General features: G+C 40.1%; 1 protein-coding gene across 10 annotated transcripts in view; it reads left to right on the top strand.

The window, feature by feature from the left end:
* gramd1ba (GRAM domain containing 1Ba) overlaps positions 1–16,786 on the top strand; it is a 443,148-nt gene that overhangs the window by 172,592 nt on the left and 253,770 nt on the right. Inside the window, exon 1 of one of the 10 annotated variants that reach the window (XM_063038619.1) lies at positions 3,230–3,251. The exons of the other annotated variants lie outside the window; for them this stretch is intronic. The gene's annotated coding sequence lies outside the window, so the exon portion shown is untranslated. Of the gene's footprint in view, positions 1–3,229; positions 3,252–16,786 lie in introns of those variants that run through there. 10 annotated transcript variants of the gene reach the window in all.

Below are 16,786 nucleotides of genomic sequence, written 5' to 3'. Positions count from 1 at the left end.
GTAGAGGTGGAGGAGTATGCCTCATGATCAACTCTTCCTGGTGCACAAATATATCAGTGCTGTCCCAATTCTGCTCACCAGGCCTGGAATATCTAGCAGTAAAATGCTATCCTTTTTACCTACCATGGGAGTTCTCTGGGGTCATTTTGGTAGCAGTTTACATTCCACCTCGGGCCAATGTCAATCAGGCTTTAGATGATCTGAGTATTGGGATCAACATGCACGAAACAGCACACCCTAATGCGTTAAATACAAAATAATCTGCAGCTACTGGGATCAAAGCAACACTCACAACACTCACAACACGCTAGAGGAACTCAGCAGGTCGGGCAGCATCCGTGGAAACGATCAGTCGACGTTTCGAGCCGGAACCCTTCGTCAGGACCATAGAGGCACCTTCTTTATAGGGCCTCTGCCCCTTCCCCCTACAGTCCTGACGAAGGGTTCCGGCCCGAAACGTCGACTGATCGTTTCCACGGATGCTGCCTGACCTGCTGAGTTCCTCCAGCGTGTTGTGAGTGTTGCTAACGCATTAAATATTGCTTTAATTATGTATATCAGATTTTAAGAGTTGCGTATGCAACAAGTTAGAAGCTACACAACATAAATATCAACTGTATTTACAAATGACAGTCGGCCCTCCTTATCCACGAGGGATTGGTTCCGGGACCCCTCGCGGATACCAAAAAACGCGGATGCTCAAGTCCCTTATTCAACCTGTCGAAATGTGGTGGACCTTAGGACCCAGCGGAACCCCAGACCTTATTTAACCTGTGTCAGTGCGGCGGACATTAGGACCCGGCAGCGGAGCTCTGAATCCGCCGTGTTTCTGTTCACAAAAATAATCATGATCGTGATTTAAAATAAAGTGGAAATAATAAAGCGATCGGAAAGAGGTTGAACACCGTAGGTCATTGGAAAAGTGTTAGGCTACAGTCAGTCAACAATCGGAACAATTTTAAAGGATAAAGTGAGAGAAGCCCTGCCCCAATGAAAGCTACAATTATTACTAAGCAATGCAGTGGTTTAATTGTTGGATTTTGGGGTTTCGAGTTTTGATCCTACACATCAACCTGGCACGGATCGAGAGCGGTCTGTCACTGGATCGAACTCGGGAATTTCTGTTCCCGAGCCTGGCGCTGAAACATACGTTTCTTAAGTGTTTTATATGCATAGAAAGGTAAAATATATACTAAGACAAACATTTGACTAACTGACGCTAAATAATACCGGATGTACCTGTTCCGACTTACTTAGTAAGAGAACTTCCGTTTTTATTTCGATCCTGATCCACGATAACCTACGCACATCGTCCCGTATACCTTAAATCATCTCTAGATTACTTATAATACCTAATACAATGTAAATGCTATGTAAATAGTTGTTATACTGCATTGTTTAGGGAATAATGACAAGAAAAGGAAGTCTGTACATGTTCGAACAACAAGTGCTGGAAGAGCACTTCCGGGTTTTCTTGATTCGCGGTTGGTTGAATTCGCGCATGTGGAACTCGCGGATGAGGGCCGACTGTATATAGTTTTTGTTTTGCATAGAAGACTTCCACTAGTCATATTGATAATGGTAATCTAAACTTTAAAATTTAGTTGCAGAGACTTAATACCAATATACAAAGTTAAAAATGGTATAGAATCTGTAAGGGCTATTATAAAGATAAATGGGTCACTCGACTACTAAAATTAAATTTAGTACCAATGGATTAGTTACCATTGTAGTCCAATAATCCATTATAGTGTTCTGTTTCATTAAAACTTACAATAGAGATGTAAATGAAAATAATATTAATACATTAGAATTCTTTGAAATCAGAGTCACTGAAAAACATAATTAGATTAAATAAAAACGTTTTTCAGTTCGTAAAATGAATTACAATAGTGGCTGTTCACACTTTTAAACCCAATAGCTAGTAAGCTAACTATTCAGTTGTATTATGGAGACCAATAATTATTGTGCCTTAATTTACATCAGAATGCAAGTCTTTTTCCACCCCATGCCTTATTTGCAGCTAATGAAAAGATGTTAATGTGGGGTTAGAACAGGAACTAGTGTTTTGTTTAAAGATAGTTCTAATGATCTCACTGATGTTGTCTTCTGGTAATATGTCAATCTTTCAGGTCAATTCATTGTGAATTGATACTCATCAGTGTTTATTTTAGCTCTGTAATTTTTTTAGGTTTTGTCTTGTAACATTAATGTTTACTAATATTTCATAAGCCAATTTTCACAGCTGTTTTTCATGAAGATAGAACATTCTATTGAAACTGCTCGTGTAGTGTCAGCGCCATGAGTTATAGCTAGCTTTGCTGAACATCTTCTGGAATTTAATTTGACAGGTAGAATAATACATGTTGGCAAAACTAAATTTTGCCTTGCTCATAATTTTTGGCACTGCAGTTTATATGGGTTGTATTGTGACATATTCATTTTGTTTTTTGAGTCTGTATTCCTTGTCTTATTTCCAAGCACAGTACAGGCTCTTTAGCCCATGATGTAACCAAGAGCAATCTACAATTTCCTACCACAGAGCCCTCCATTTTTTTTCATCCACATGCCTGTCTAAAAGTCTCTTAAATCTCCCAATGCATCTGCGTCTACCACCGCACCTGGCACTTACCAGTTCCTGTGCAGAGGGGAAAAAAACCTACTTCCGACATCTCCTGCATACTTTCCTCCAGTCATCTTAAAATTATGTCCTTTTCATATTAGCCAATTCCATCCTGGGAAATAGGCGCTGGTTGTCGACTTTATTTATATCTCTTATCATAGTAGGGAGAAACTGAGAGGAGATCTGAGGGGTTGCATTTTTCACATGGAGTGTTATCCCAAGGAAGTAGTAGAGATGAAAAAATTACAACATTAAATACATTAGAATTAGAGGCACTCAGGTGGGTATTTGAATATGAAGGGAGTAGAGGGATATAGACTTAATGTGAGCAAATTAGCAAAGAAGGCATCACATTCAGCTTGACTGAGTTGGGCAGGAGAGCCCATTTCTAAGCTGTATATTTCTTTGACTTTATAAGCTGAACCCTAGCCTTTTACATTCCAATCTCTCTTTATAAGTAAAATCCTGCATTTCAGGGAACATCCTGTGATTCTCTTCTGCACTCTTTCTAATTCTACCACATCCTTTTTGTATTGTAGCAACCAGAATATACACAACACTCTAGATGTGTTTTTACACAGCAGCAACATGACTTCCTAATTCATACTCAGTGCCTTGGCCTATGAAGGTAAGCATGCCGAATGCCTTCTTCATTATTCATCTGTGCTGCCATTTTCCACGTGCAGTGAACTTGCAGTGGAGTGTCTTTCTATATGTGTACGCTCCCGAAATCCCTGCCATTTACTGCATATGATCTGTTGATATTCGGCATCCCAAACTGTATTAACTCAAACCAGTCTGGATTAATTTACAGCTACAGCTTTCAACCCAACTTTTCCAATGATATATGTCCCTCTTGTTCTCTATTACACCAAATATATGTGTTGTCAGCAATCTTATTTATCATTCATCTAAATCACATATTAGCCCTAGCATCAATCCCAGCATTACAGCTTTTTGAGAAAGAAACACCTCTCAACCACCTCCTTATATCATCATGTCAATTTTTAATTCATTTTGCCAACACACCTTGGATCCCACGTGTCCCAACCTTGAAAATTACAATTCACACATTTTCAAAATTTTACCATTTTCACAAGAAAGTAATCTAGAAGTAACCATATCTAGAAGCAAACAAGGGTTTCTCTCATACTTGAAGTTTTTATATCAAATATTAATGAAATGAATTTCTCTTGAAAAGAAATATACATAATCTGAAGAAGTCTAAATTCATGATGGAAAAGTACACCATAATATGATACTGTACTGTCTAGCATATAGGATTATGTGCTGTATCGCCTTAATGGTATTAAAGGACTTGATTTCATACATATGAACATTGCTGGTAGAAAGCTAGTTCAAACCAAAATGTAAATTGTATTGGACGTTGTTCTAACAATTTATGGACTGACTTATTATTGCTATTCTCGTGGTTGCTGAACATCTTCTGGAATTTAATTGACAGTTAGATTGCATGCTGGAGCTTGTGTTTATATTGAGTATTGTAAGTGCAAATTGTAGATCATTGTGTAATAGACAATGCTTACTTAATATGACATGTTTATATTGTGAGGAATAACACTGGTGTGGTCTAAGAAAATAGTCGTTAATACTGTAGTTGACAAATTCAGAATGTTCGAAGTAAATTTATTATCAAAGTACATAAATGTTATTGTATACAACCCTGAGATTTGTTTTCTTGCAGACATACACAATAAATCCAAGAAACACAATGGAATCAATGAAAGACTGCACCCAACAGGGTGGACAAACAATCAATGTGCCAAGGACAACAGACTGTGTAAATACAAAAGAGGAAAAAAAAAAATTAATAAATAAGCAATAATTGTCGAGAACATGAGATGAAGAATCCTTGAAAGTGAGTCTATTGGTTGTGGGGACAGTTTATTGAGTGAAGTTACCCCCTGTGGTTCAAGAGCTTGATGGTTGAGGGATAGTTACTGTTCTGGAATATGGTTGTGTGAGTCCTGTAGCTCTTGTATCACCTTCTTGATGGCAGCAATGAGAAGAGAGCATGGTCTGAGTGTGGGGTCCCTGATGCTGGATGCTGATTTCCTGCAACAGTGGTCCGTGTAGATGTACTCAATGGTGAGGAGGACTTTACCCATTATGAACTGGGCCATATTCACTATTTTTGAAGGATCTTCTGTTCAAGGGCATTGGCATGGCCATGATGCTACCAGTCAATAAACACTCCACCACACATCTATAGAATTTCTGAAAGTTTAAGATGTCATACCGAATCTTTGAGGAAGTAGAAGCACTGCCATGCTTTCTCTGTAATTGCAGTTATGTACTGGGTCCAGGGCAGATCCTCTGAAATGATCACACCAAGGAATTTGAAGTTGCTGACCCTCTCCACCTCTGGTCCCATTTCATAGGATCTGCCCTGGGTCCACCATGTAGTGCCATTCTGAAGAAAGCATAGCAGTGCCTCTACTTCCTTAGAAGTTTGTGAAGGTTTGGCATGTTATCTAAAATGTTGCCAAACTTCTATAGATGTGTTGTGGAAAGATTATTGACTGCTTGTATCATGGCCTGGTATGGAAGCACCAATGCTCTTGAACAGAAAAGCTTAAAAAAGTAGTGAATGCATCCCAGTCCATCACGGGTAAACTCCTCCCCACTATTCAGCACATCTACATGGAGAGCTGTTGCGGAAAAGCAGCATCCATTTTCAAGAAGCCATACCACCAGGTCCAGTAACAGTTATTACCTTTCAACCATCAGGCTCTTGAATCTGAGGGGATAACTTCACCCACCCCATCACTGAACTGGACTCACTTTCAAGGACTCTTGATCTAAAGTTCTCAATATTTATTGCTTATTTACTTATTATTATTAATTATTTTTCACTTTTTCTTTTTGTATTTGCAGTTTGTTTTTTTTTACACATTGGTTGTTGTCCACCCTGTTGAGTATGGTCTTTCATTGTTTCTATTGTGTTTCTTGTATTTACTGTGATTGCCCATGAGAAATTGAACTCGTGGTTGTACATGGTGATACGTATGTACTTTGATAATAAATTTGCATTGAACTTTGAATTTTGGTTACCTAACAAGCTTAATATCATATAAGTGACTTCCAACAGCACAGAATTCAGACAATCAGCACCAGTGAATTTTATTATTGCTGACATGTATATCGTGATGTTTGTATTTATGTGGCAGCAGTACAGTGCAAGACTTTAAAAAATTATGATAAGCTACAATAAAAATAAATAATAAATATGTTAAAGAGGAATACAGTAATGAGGTAATGTTCATGGACTGTTCAGCAGTCTGATGGCAGAATGGTAGATGCTGTAGTAAAATGAGTTTGGTTCTTCAGGCTCCTGTACCACCTCCTTGATGGTGGTAATGAAAAGAGAGCATTTTCTGGGTGAAGGGGGTCTTTAATGATGAATGTCGCCTGCTTGAGGCACTGCCCTTTGGACATGTCCTTCATAGTGGGGTGAGTTGTGCCTATAATGGAGCAAGTGAGTCTATAACCCTCTGCAGCATCTTTTAATCCTGCATATTGGAACCTGCATACCAGGCAGTGACGTATTCAGTCTGAATGCTCTCCATCTAAGGAAGTTTGTGAAAGTCTTTGGTGACATACCAATTCTCCTCGAACTTCTAATGACGTATAGTCACTGGCATGCCTTCTTCATGATTGCATCAATGTGTTTGGTCCAGGATAGATCCTTTGAGATGTTGACACCCAGGAACCTGAAGCTGCTCACCTTTTCCCACCGTTGACCCTTCAATGAGGACTGGTGTGTGTACTCCTGACTTGTCCTTCCTGAAGTCCACAATCTATTCCTTAGTCTTGTTGATGTTGAGTGCAAGGTTGTTGTAGCTCCAGTCAAACAACTATCTATCTCTCTCTTGTGTGCCTCCTTGTTGCCACCTGAGATTCTGCAACAGTAGTATCATGAGCACATTTATAGATAGTTTTACAGCTGTGCCTAGCCACTTAGTCTCGAGTATAGAGCAGTGAGTTAAGCACACATCTTTCAGGTGTGTCTGTGTTGATTGTCAGTGAGGAGGTGTTATTACCTATCTGCACTGACTGTTGTCTGGAGAGCAGAAGTCAATGTTTCAGTTGTGGAGGGAGGTACAGGAGCCCAGATTTTAAAGCTTGTTGATTCGTACTGAGGAGATAATGGTGTTGGATGCTGAAATAGACAGTAGGTGCAGGAGTAGGCCATTCGGCCCTTTGAGCCAGCACCACCATTCACTGTGGTCATGGCTGATCATCCACAATCAGTACCCTGTTCCTGCCTTCTCCCCATATTCCTTGACTCCGCTATCTTTAAGAGCTCTATCTAACCCTTTCTTGAAAGAATCCAGAGAATTGGCCTCCATTGCCGCCTTAGGCAGAGCATTCCACAGATCCACAACCCTCTAAAGTTTTTCCTCAACTCCGTTCTAAATGGTCTACCCCTTATTCTTAAACTGTGGCCTCTGGTTTTGGACTCCCCCAACATCAGGAACATGTTTCCTGCCTCTAGCGTGTCCAATCCCTTAATAATTTTATATGTTTCAATAAGATCCCCTCTCATGCTTCTAAATTCCAGTCTATACAAGCCCAGTCGCTCCAATCTTTGAACATATGACAGTCCCGCCATCCCTGGAATTAACCCAGTGAACCTGCGCTGCACTCCCTCCATAGCAAGAATATCCTTCCTCAAATTTGGAGACCCTACCCCCAATACCATGTGCTCTAATTTTGCCCACTAACCTCCTATGTGGGACCTTATCAAAGGCTTTCTGAAAGTCCAGGTACACTACATCCACTGGCTTTCCCATGTCCATTTGCATAGTTACATCTTCAAAAAATTCCAAAAGATTAGTCAAGCATGATTTCCCCTTCGTAAATCCATGCTGACTCGGACCTATCCTGCTACTGCTATCCAAATATGCCGCTATTTCATCTTTTATAATTGACTCGAGCATCTTCCCCACCACTGATGTCAAACTAACTGGTCTATAATTGCCTGTTTTCTCTCTCCCTCCTTTCTTAAAAAGTGGGATAACATTAGCTACCCTCCAATCCGCAGGAACTGATCCTGAATTTATAGAACATTGGAAAATGATTACCAATGCATCCACGATTTCTAGAGCCACCTCCTTACGTACCCTGGGATGCAGACCATCAGGCCCTGGGGATTTATCACCCTTCAGTCCCATCAGTTTATCCGACACCATTTTTTGCCCAATGCGAATTTCCTTCAGTTCCTCCGTTACCCTAGGTCCTCTGGCCACTATTACATCTGGGAGATTGTTTGTGTCTTCCCTAATGAAGACAGATCCAAAGTACCTGTTCAGCTCGTCTGCCATTTCCAAATTCCCCATAATAATTTCACCTGTTTCTGTCTTCAAGGGCCTAACCTTGGTCTTAACTAATTTTTTCCTCTTCACATACCTAAAGAAGCTTTTCCTATCCTCCTTTATATTTTTGGCTAGCTTACCTTCGTACCTCATCTTTTCCCCCCATATTGCCTTTTTAGTTATCTTCAATAAACAGCAGACTGACATGTGATTTGCTGTTGTCCAGGTGGTCCAAGGTTGAGATGCTTTTTCTCCTGTCCAGAATCCTTATGTTCTTATTTATTGGCTATAATTCATGATTACACAGGAAAATTAATGAAAGAACAAATTACCTGAAAGCTGCAAGTTGACTAAAATCTAATGTAACTTTCTGCTCGTGTTGTTTTCCTTCAGCACAGCATTGCACAGATGTTAGCTTTGACTATGTAACTGTTAAAGATACAAAAGAGTTGGATGTTTTCCTATTGCAGCTTTTATTTTCCTTATCCACCAAAGGCAGCTGCACTCCAGAAATCTGATGACTACAATTAAAGTTGGCATTTGTGGCTTGTCAGCAACTGCATTTGCACAAGGCTGAAAATAAGTGGTTAGAACCATAGAACCATAGAAACTACAGCACAGAAACAGGCCCTTTGGCCCTTCTTGGCTGTGCTGAACCATTTTCTGCCTAGTCCCACTGACCTGCACACGGACCATATCCCTCCATACACCTTCCATCCATGTATCTGTCCAATTTATTCTTAAATGTTAAAAAAGAACCCGCATTTACCACCTTGTCTGGCAGCTCATTCCATACTCCCACCACTCTCTGTGTGAAGAAGCCCCCCCTAATGTTCCCTTTAAACTTTTTCCCCCTCACCCTTAACCCATGTCCTCTGGTTTTTTTCTCCCCTTGCCTCAGTGGAAAAAGCCTGCTTGCATTCACTCTATCTATACCCATCATAAATTTATATACCTCTATCAAATCTCCCCTCATTCTTCTACGCTCCAGGGAATAAAGTCCTAACCTATTCAACCTTTCTCTGTAACTGAGTTTCTCAAGTTCCGGCAACATCCTTGTAAACCTTCTCTGCACTCTTTCAACCTTATTTATATCCTTCCTGTAATTTGGTGACCAAAACTGAACACAATACTCCAGATTCGGCCTCACCAATGCCTTATACAACCTCATCATAACATTCCAGCTCTTATACTCAATACTTTGATTAATAAAGGCCAATATATCAAAAGCTCTCTTTACGACCCTATCTACCTGTGACGCCACTTTTAGGGAATTTTGTATCTGTATTCCCAGATCCCTCTGTTCCACTGCACTCCTCAGTGCCTTATCATTAACCCTGTATGTTCTACGTTGGTTTGTCCTTCTAACGTGCAATACCTCACACTTGTCAGTATTAAACTCCATCTGCCATTTTTCAGCCCATTTTTCCAGCTGGTCCAAGTCCCTCTGCAGGCTCTGAAAACCTTCCTCACTGTCTACTACACCTCCAATCTTTGTATCATCGGCAAACTTGCTGATCCAATTTACCACATTATCATCCAGATCATTGATATAGATGACAAATAACAATGGACCCAGCATTGATCCCTGTGGCACACCACTAGTCACAGGCCTCCACTCAGAGAAGCAATTCTCTACCACCACTCTCTGGCTTCTTCCTTCGAGCCAATGTCTAATCCAATTTACCACCTCTCTATGTATACCTAGCGACTGAATTTTCCTAACTAACCTCCCATGCGGGACCTTGTCAAAGGCCTTACTGAAATCCATGTAGACAATATCCACTGCCTTCCCTTCATCCACTTTCCTGGTAACCTCCTCGAAAAACTCCCAACAGATTGGTCAAACATGACCTACCACGCACAAAGCCATGTTGACTCTCCCTAATAAGCCCCTGTCTATCCAAATGCTTGTAGATTCTGTCTCTTAGTACTCCCTCCAATAACTTACCTACTACTGACGTTAAACTCACCGGCCTATAATTTCCCGGGTTACTTTTCAATCCTTTTTTAAACAACGGAACAACATTTCTTTCTGTTTTGAAGCCAATATCTTTTAATCTCTGTGAAAAGCCAGTGTTGCAGATTGCATCACTTGCAGACAAATTCTAAATTATGAAGAGAGATTTCAAATAACACCTGACATTCAGAAGAAACACAGCATGTACAGGTGCACATTCCTCTATCGGAAATTCTGAAATCTAAAAAGCTCCGAAAACTAAAGTTTTTTTTCACCAACAGCTGACATCACTCAGGTGTGACGTGGCAGCACTAGCAGAGGCCGCCAGACATCAGTTGTGGCTCAGCGCTCGTACTGGTTACACGTGCATTTGCTGTTCGCTGATATTTTGTGTTCAACTATTGACTTGGTGTTTAATTTCACTGTGAAAATGTCAAAAAGAGCTGCAGATACCCCTATGGGTAACAATGAGAAAAAGAGAAGGAAGCATCTATCATTATCAATAACGCAGAAAGTGGAGTTATTGCAGAAGCTTGATCGTGGTGTGTCTGTGTGGCGTCTTACTGAAGAAAATAGTGTCAGAGCTACCACTGTATATGATTTAAATAAACAGAAAGACAAGTTACTGAAGTTTTATAGTGACAGTGACGTTCTACATTTATTCCAATAAGTCATTTACCATGTGTTTGATTCAGTTCGTTTGAAGCTGTATATTTTTATGTTTTATTGAATGTTTTTGTTGGAAATAAAATCTCTTCTTGTCGTTATTCCCTAAACAATACAGTATAACAATTATTTATATTGTATTAGGTATTATAAGTAATCTAGAGATGATTGAAAGTATACGGGAGGATTGCGTAGGTTTGGTGCGCTGCCGAGTCCTGAAGTCCACCGCACTGAGTCAGGTTAAATAAGGGACTTGAGCATACGTGTTTTTTGGTATGGGGGGGGCGGTCTGAAATCCGAGAAATTCTGAATTCCGAAATGCAACTGGCCCCATGGATTTCGGATAAGGGGTTATGGACCTGTATTGTGTGTAGCCACTCTGAACTGGTCATCTGAAAGACAGACCTCTGTTAGTTTTTACATTAAAAGGTATATCAAAGCTCCTCATATCCAGAACATTAATTATTAAAGATTATAATTCAAGTAGTTCATGCTATTGAAACCACTTATTAGAGATTAAAAATAAACTGTTAAAATCAGAAATATCCTCAAGAATTGTTACTGGAACAGAAGTGCACATGGCAATGTTTAGACTCTTGAATATAATATCTGGAACTCTGACTTATCCATCCATTCACAAAGCTATTTGCTAAACTTAAACTTCGGCAATCATTGTTGAACGCTCCATTCATGACTTGGACCATTTTCTTTCTTGAATTCAGAGGAGTTTCAGTTTGTTACTGTTAAGGATGCAGAGAGATCATGCATATTATTTATTTGTGTACTGTATGCATACGAAAAGCAGCTATTGGTTTCCAGTATACCTGATCTGAAGTGGAGAACAGATAAGTTCTTATGAAGACCTCCTTGTAACACCAGTGAAAGTGTTCTTGGTTAAATGCAACAATGACTGGTTAAGTTATGACCAGTTCTGAATTTTTATTTCTTTAAGCAAAATTGGACTGAATCAGAGTAGAACTTTTGCCAACAGAAAGTGTAATTGAATAAAATTCTGCAATTGTTAGCAATCCAAGAGTAAACTGCTTTAACCTATGACTCCTTGCAAACTAATAATTGTGGCAGTTGTAGGAGAATAAAGCTACACCTGTGTGAATTGCTGCAGCATCTGGTGACCTTGTGATCTGTCTTGGAGGCTGACGTCAGAACATCTTTCAAGAGGGTGAACCCTCGCAAGACGTGAGACCTTGAAGGTGTATCCAGTAGGGCTCTGAAAACCTGTGCCAACCAATTGGTAGGAGTATTCAAGGACATCTTCAATCTCTCACTGCTGCAGTCGGAGGTTCCCACCTGCTTCAAAAGGGCGACCATCATACCAGTGCCCAAGGAAAGCAGGGTGGGCTGCCTCAACGACTATCGTCCTGTGGCACTCACATCTACTGTGATGAAGTGTTTTGAGAGTTTGGTTGTAGCTAGATCAGCTCCTACCTAAGCAAGGGCCTGGACCTGCTGCAATTTGCCTATTGCCATAATAGGTCTAGAGGAGATGCAATCTCACTGGCTCTCCAGTCGGCTTTGGATCACCTGGACAATAGTAATACATACGTCAGGCTGCTGTTTATTGACTACAGCTCAGCGTTCAACACAATCATACTCTCAGTTCTAATCAACAAGCTCCAAAACCTGGGCCTCTGTACCCCGCTCTGCAATTGGATCATTACTGGGAGACCACAGTCTGTGTGGATTGGAAATAACATCTCTTCCTCACTGTCAACCAACATTGGTGCACCTCAAGAACCTGTACTTAGCCCCCTGCTCTACTCCCTTTACGCCCACGATTGTGGTGAGGCACAGCTCAAACACCATCTATAAATTTGCCAATGACACAACTCTTATTGGCAGAACATCAGATAGTAATAAGGAGGCATTCAGGAAGGAGATAGATTAGCTGGCTGAGTGGTGTCACGACAACAACTTTGCACTCAAATGTCAGTAAGTTCAAGGAATTGATTGTGGACTTCAGGCAGGGGAAGTCGAGGGAACACACACCAGTCTTCATCAAGGGATCAGAAGTGAGAAGGGTAGGCAGTTTCACGTTCCTGGGTGTCAACATCTCTGAGGATCTATCCTGAACCCAACATATTGATGCATTTACAAAGAAGGCATGACAGCAGTTATATTTCATTAGAAGTTTGAGGAGAGTCAGTATGACACCAAAGATACTCAAATTTCTTTAGCTGTCCTATGGAGTGCATGTATCACCATCTGGTGTGGAAGGACCACTGCACATGATTAGAAAAGCTGAAGTAAATTGTAAACTCAGCCCGTTTCATCATAGGCATTGACCTCCCCAGCATCCAGGACACCTTCACAGGGTGAAGCCTCAATAGGGACATGCTCTTTTCTCATTGCTATCGTCAAGTAAGAGGAGGTACAGGAGCCTGAAGACATACACTCAATGTTTCCCTCCGCTATCAGATTTCTGAATGGACAATGAACCCATGAACATTACCTTAGTATTTTTCCCCTCTCTTTTTGCACTACTGATTTAATTTGATTTTCTTTTTTACATACGTATTGTAATTTATAACTTTTATTATTCTGTATTGCAATTTACTGCTGCCGCAAACCAACAAATTTCATGGCATATGCCAGTGATATTAAGATTCAAGATTTAAGTACTTTATCATGAAAGAATGTATAAATTATACACCTTGAGATTTGTCTGCTTACGGGCAGCCACAAAGCAAGAAACCCAAGGAACCCAATTTAAAAAAGAAAAGACCATAACCACTGCATTGAGAAAGAGGGGAAAACACTCACTCACTCACTCCGAATCAGATTGAGTCCTTAGATCTGCTCACTGGAGCAGCCAGAGTAGGCCTAAGCCTCAATCTCACAACTTGATTCTGATTCAATTATTTATCTAAAGGAACAGATGTGCTCTGGTTTCATGTTTAAAAAAACTGGTGACAGTTGTCATTCTATTGTTGAAAAAATATTTATCACAGGTTAAGGAGAACATGAAAGTAAAGTACATTGGTTAGCTAATTAAAATAAGTAAAACTCAAAATGCTGTTTAATAAATTCATGGTCTTAAAGCTGTGACATGGAAAACTGGAGTTCGTAAAAAGTCTCGTGTGTATAAATTAGATCAAACCACAAAAATTTCTGTGAGCCCAATAATTAAATCACATTGATTAATGATGTTATGCTCTATGTCCCTGGGTAGCAAATGGGTTCTAATTTTTCATTCATGGGTAAGTCAACTTTAGTCCATAAGTTGAAAAGTACACAAAAAAAAACATTTGATACGGTCATCATTCCTCTATGGTATTATAATGACTTGGATCAAAAGAACATAAAACTGATAAAGAATAATTACTAAAAGTGGGGTGACAGAGAGAGGAAGTTAGTTCTGCCACTCGTGAGAATTTAGAATGTGGAAGCTTGTTTATATGTTGGGGTTTCCATAAGTGGGGCATTTGCAAATTGGAGCTGCAACAAACTCATTCATAAGGCCAGTGATGTTGTGGGGATGGAACTGGACTCTCTGATGGTGGTGTCTGAAAAGAAGATGCTGTCCAAGTTGCATGCCATCTTGGACATTGTCTCCCATCCACTACATAATGTACTGGTTAGGCACAGGAGTACATTCAGCCAGAGACTCATTCCACCGGGATGCAACACAGAATGTCATAGGAAGTCATTCCTGCCTGTGGCCATCAAACTTTACAACTCCTCCCTTGGAGGGCCAGGCACCCTGAGCCAATAGGCTGGTCCTGGACTTATTTCCTGGCATAATTTACATATTACTATTTAACTATTTATGGTGTTATTACTATTTATTATTTATGGTGCAACTGTAACGAAAACCAATTTCCCCCGGGATCAATAAAGTATGACTATGACTATGACTATGCTAATAAAGGATCGAATAAAGGATGGAGGATCACAAATACCTGGGGATACGAATTGGCAATAAACTGGACTGGTCAAAGAACACTGAGGCTGTCTACAAGAAGAGTCCGAGCCGTCTCTATTTCCTGAAGAGACTGAAGTCCTTTAACATCTGCTGGACGATGCTCAGGATGTTCTACGAGTCTGTGGTGGCCAGTGCTATCATGTTTGCTGTTGTGTGCTGGGGCAGCAGGCTGAGGGTAGCAGACACCAACAGAATCAACAAACTCATTCGTAAAGCCAGTGATGTTGTGGGGATGGAACTGGACTCTCTCACGGTGGTGTCTGAAAAGAGGATGCTGTCCAAGTTGCATGCCATCTTGGACAATGTCTCCCATCCACTACATAATGTACTGGTTGGGCACAGGAGTACATTCAGCCAGAGGCTCATTCCACCGAGATGCAACACAGAGCGTCATAGGAAGTCATTCCTGCCTGTGGCCATCAAACTTTACAACTCCTCCCTTGGAGGATCAGTCACCCTGAGCCAATAGGCTGGTCCTGGACTTATTTCCTGACATAATTTACAGATTACTATTTAATTATTTATGGTTTTATTACTATTTAACTATTTATGGTGCAACTGTAACGAAAACCAATTTCCCTCGGGATCAATAAAGTATGACTATGACTGTAGCTCGGTTTCTGAACTTGAAAAAAGTGAATAAAAATTGGGGATATAATAGAGTTAGCGATTTTAATTATGGGTTCTAGTGATGCTGGAAATGCAACGGGTAAGTTATTTGCTTTCTCTCCTTCAAGCCCTTCTACCGTGTGGAACAAACCCCAACCCTACCTTAGCTGTAGAACTTGCAATCCTTGCCTCACCTGATGTGATCCCTATTCCTTCCAGTAAATACTATGCCATCCACTATTGTGGCCATCAAAATTTATTGTCTGCCACAATGATCCCGGGCAGCTGACACTCATCTTACATACTCCACCTTTCCACCTAAAGGCTTTCCCATTTCAAATGCCACCCCACTCTAGTCTAGGCTATAGCCCTGCACTTTACTAATTTCTTTTGCTTTTTTGCCCTGGTACAGAGCCTGAACAAAAGTCTTTAAACTCCATGTAAACTTGATTTAGTTGCGCCCAATTCCCCAATTCCAAACATTGGATCTTTAAGTTACATGCACAAAATGCTAGGAGCTCAGCAAATCAAGTATCATCTATGGTGGGAAATAAACAGTTGGTGTTTCCGGCTGGGACCCTTCATGAGTTGCTGTGCAACATCCATTCAGTATGGCTGTGCAGGCACTGAGAAAATTCTAGGCCTGGATTTTTTAATATAATAATTCCTCAGAAGGATAATTCTGGCATTGATTGGCAAACATATTTCTTTAGAGAGAGAAAGGTTCTAACTTAGCATCTAAGACACATCTGCTTGAAGCTTACATTACATCTTAAGTACCTGAGAAGGATATTAGTATCTTTTCAACAGTGGAAATTTCAAAACCTGCAGGTTTTAAGTTGAATGTTTCAGAACTGCAATAATGCTTCCATCTGTTGTAGGTGGTGCCAAGGACATCCAATCAGAGCAGCATTGCTTTGCACTGACAATTTCTTAAAATTGCTGTGTTGCACAGTGTGCGAGTGAGACCAACCTTTCTGGAGGGCTAGCTGTTATATAATTGATGGCTTTGGAACGTATATCTTTTCTAGCGATGCTAACGAACAGGAGTGCAGCATGGCCACTCAGCAGTCATTTCCAGTACAATGCACCGCTGCAAGGTCAGGTATTCCTTCTTAGCCCTGCCCTTAATTAACTGTGACACAATGCTTTGTAACTAGAACTTTGTACACATCAGCTTAGCAGGATATTGTTACTCTGATTATGTATACTTAAAAATGTCAAAATTTTAGATGATGAACTGATATTAAGATACTGTGTTATATAGTGGTTTGGAAGGAAGTTAAACTTGTATCAGTCAAATTTGTTGGAAAGATCAACATTGCTATGGTGGCCTATTCTAAAATCCAAGCTGTACAATAATTTCTCACCTGATAAGTAAGCACTTTTACCATCAGATACTTAATAATTAAATATTTTGTGTATTTAAATATTTCTTTCAATTTTTAAGAATAGAGTATGAAATCTACAATCCAGATTACAATGGTCTATGTCTGTAAATGTAGAGTTATTTGTAATAATTCTGTAAAATGTGAAAAATGTGAAGGGGTAAATTAATTCAAATTGAGTTCAACAATACAGTTATAACAATGAATGCATTGACCACTGCATTCAATCCTGCACTGTCATGTTTATTGAGGTATCTT

The sequence above is a fragment of the Mobula hypostoma genome, chromosome X2 (genome assembly GCF_963921235.1).
Source record: "Mobula hypostoma chromosome X2, sMobHyp1.1, whole genome shotgun sequence".
Lineage (NCBI taxonomy): Eukaryota > Metazoa > Chordata > Chondrichthyes > Myliobatiformes > Myliobatidae > Mobula > Mobula hypostoma.
Note: the sequence above shows the minus strand (reverse complement) of the source record. Positions and strands in the feature narration are given on the sequence as shown.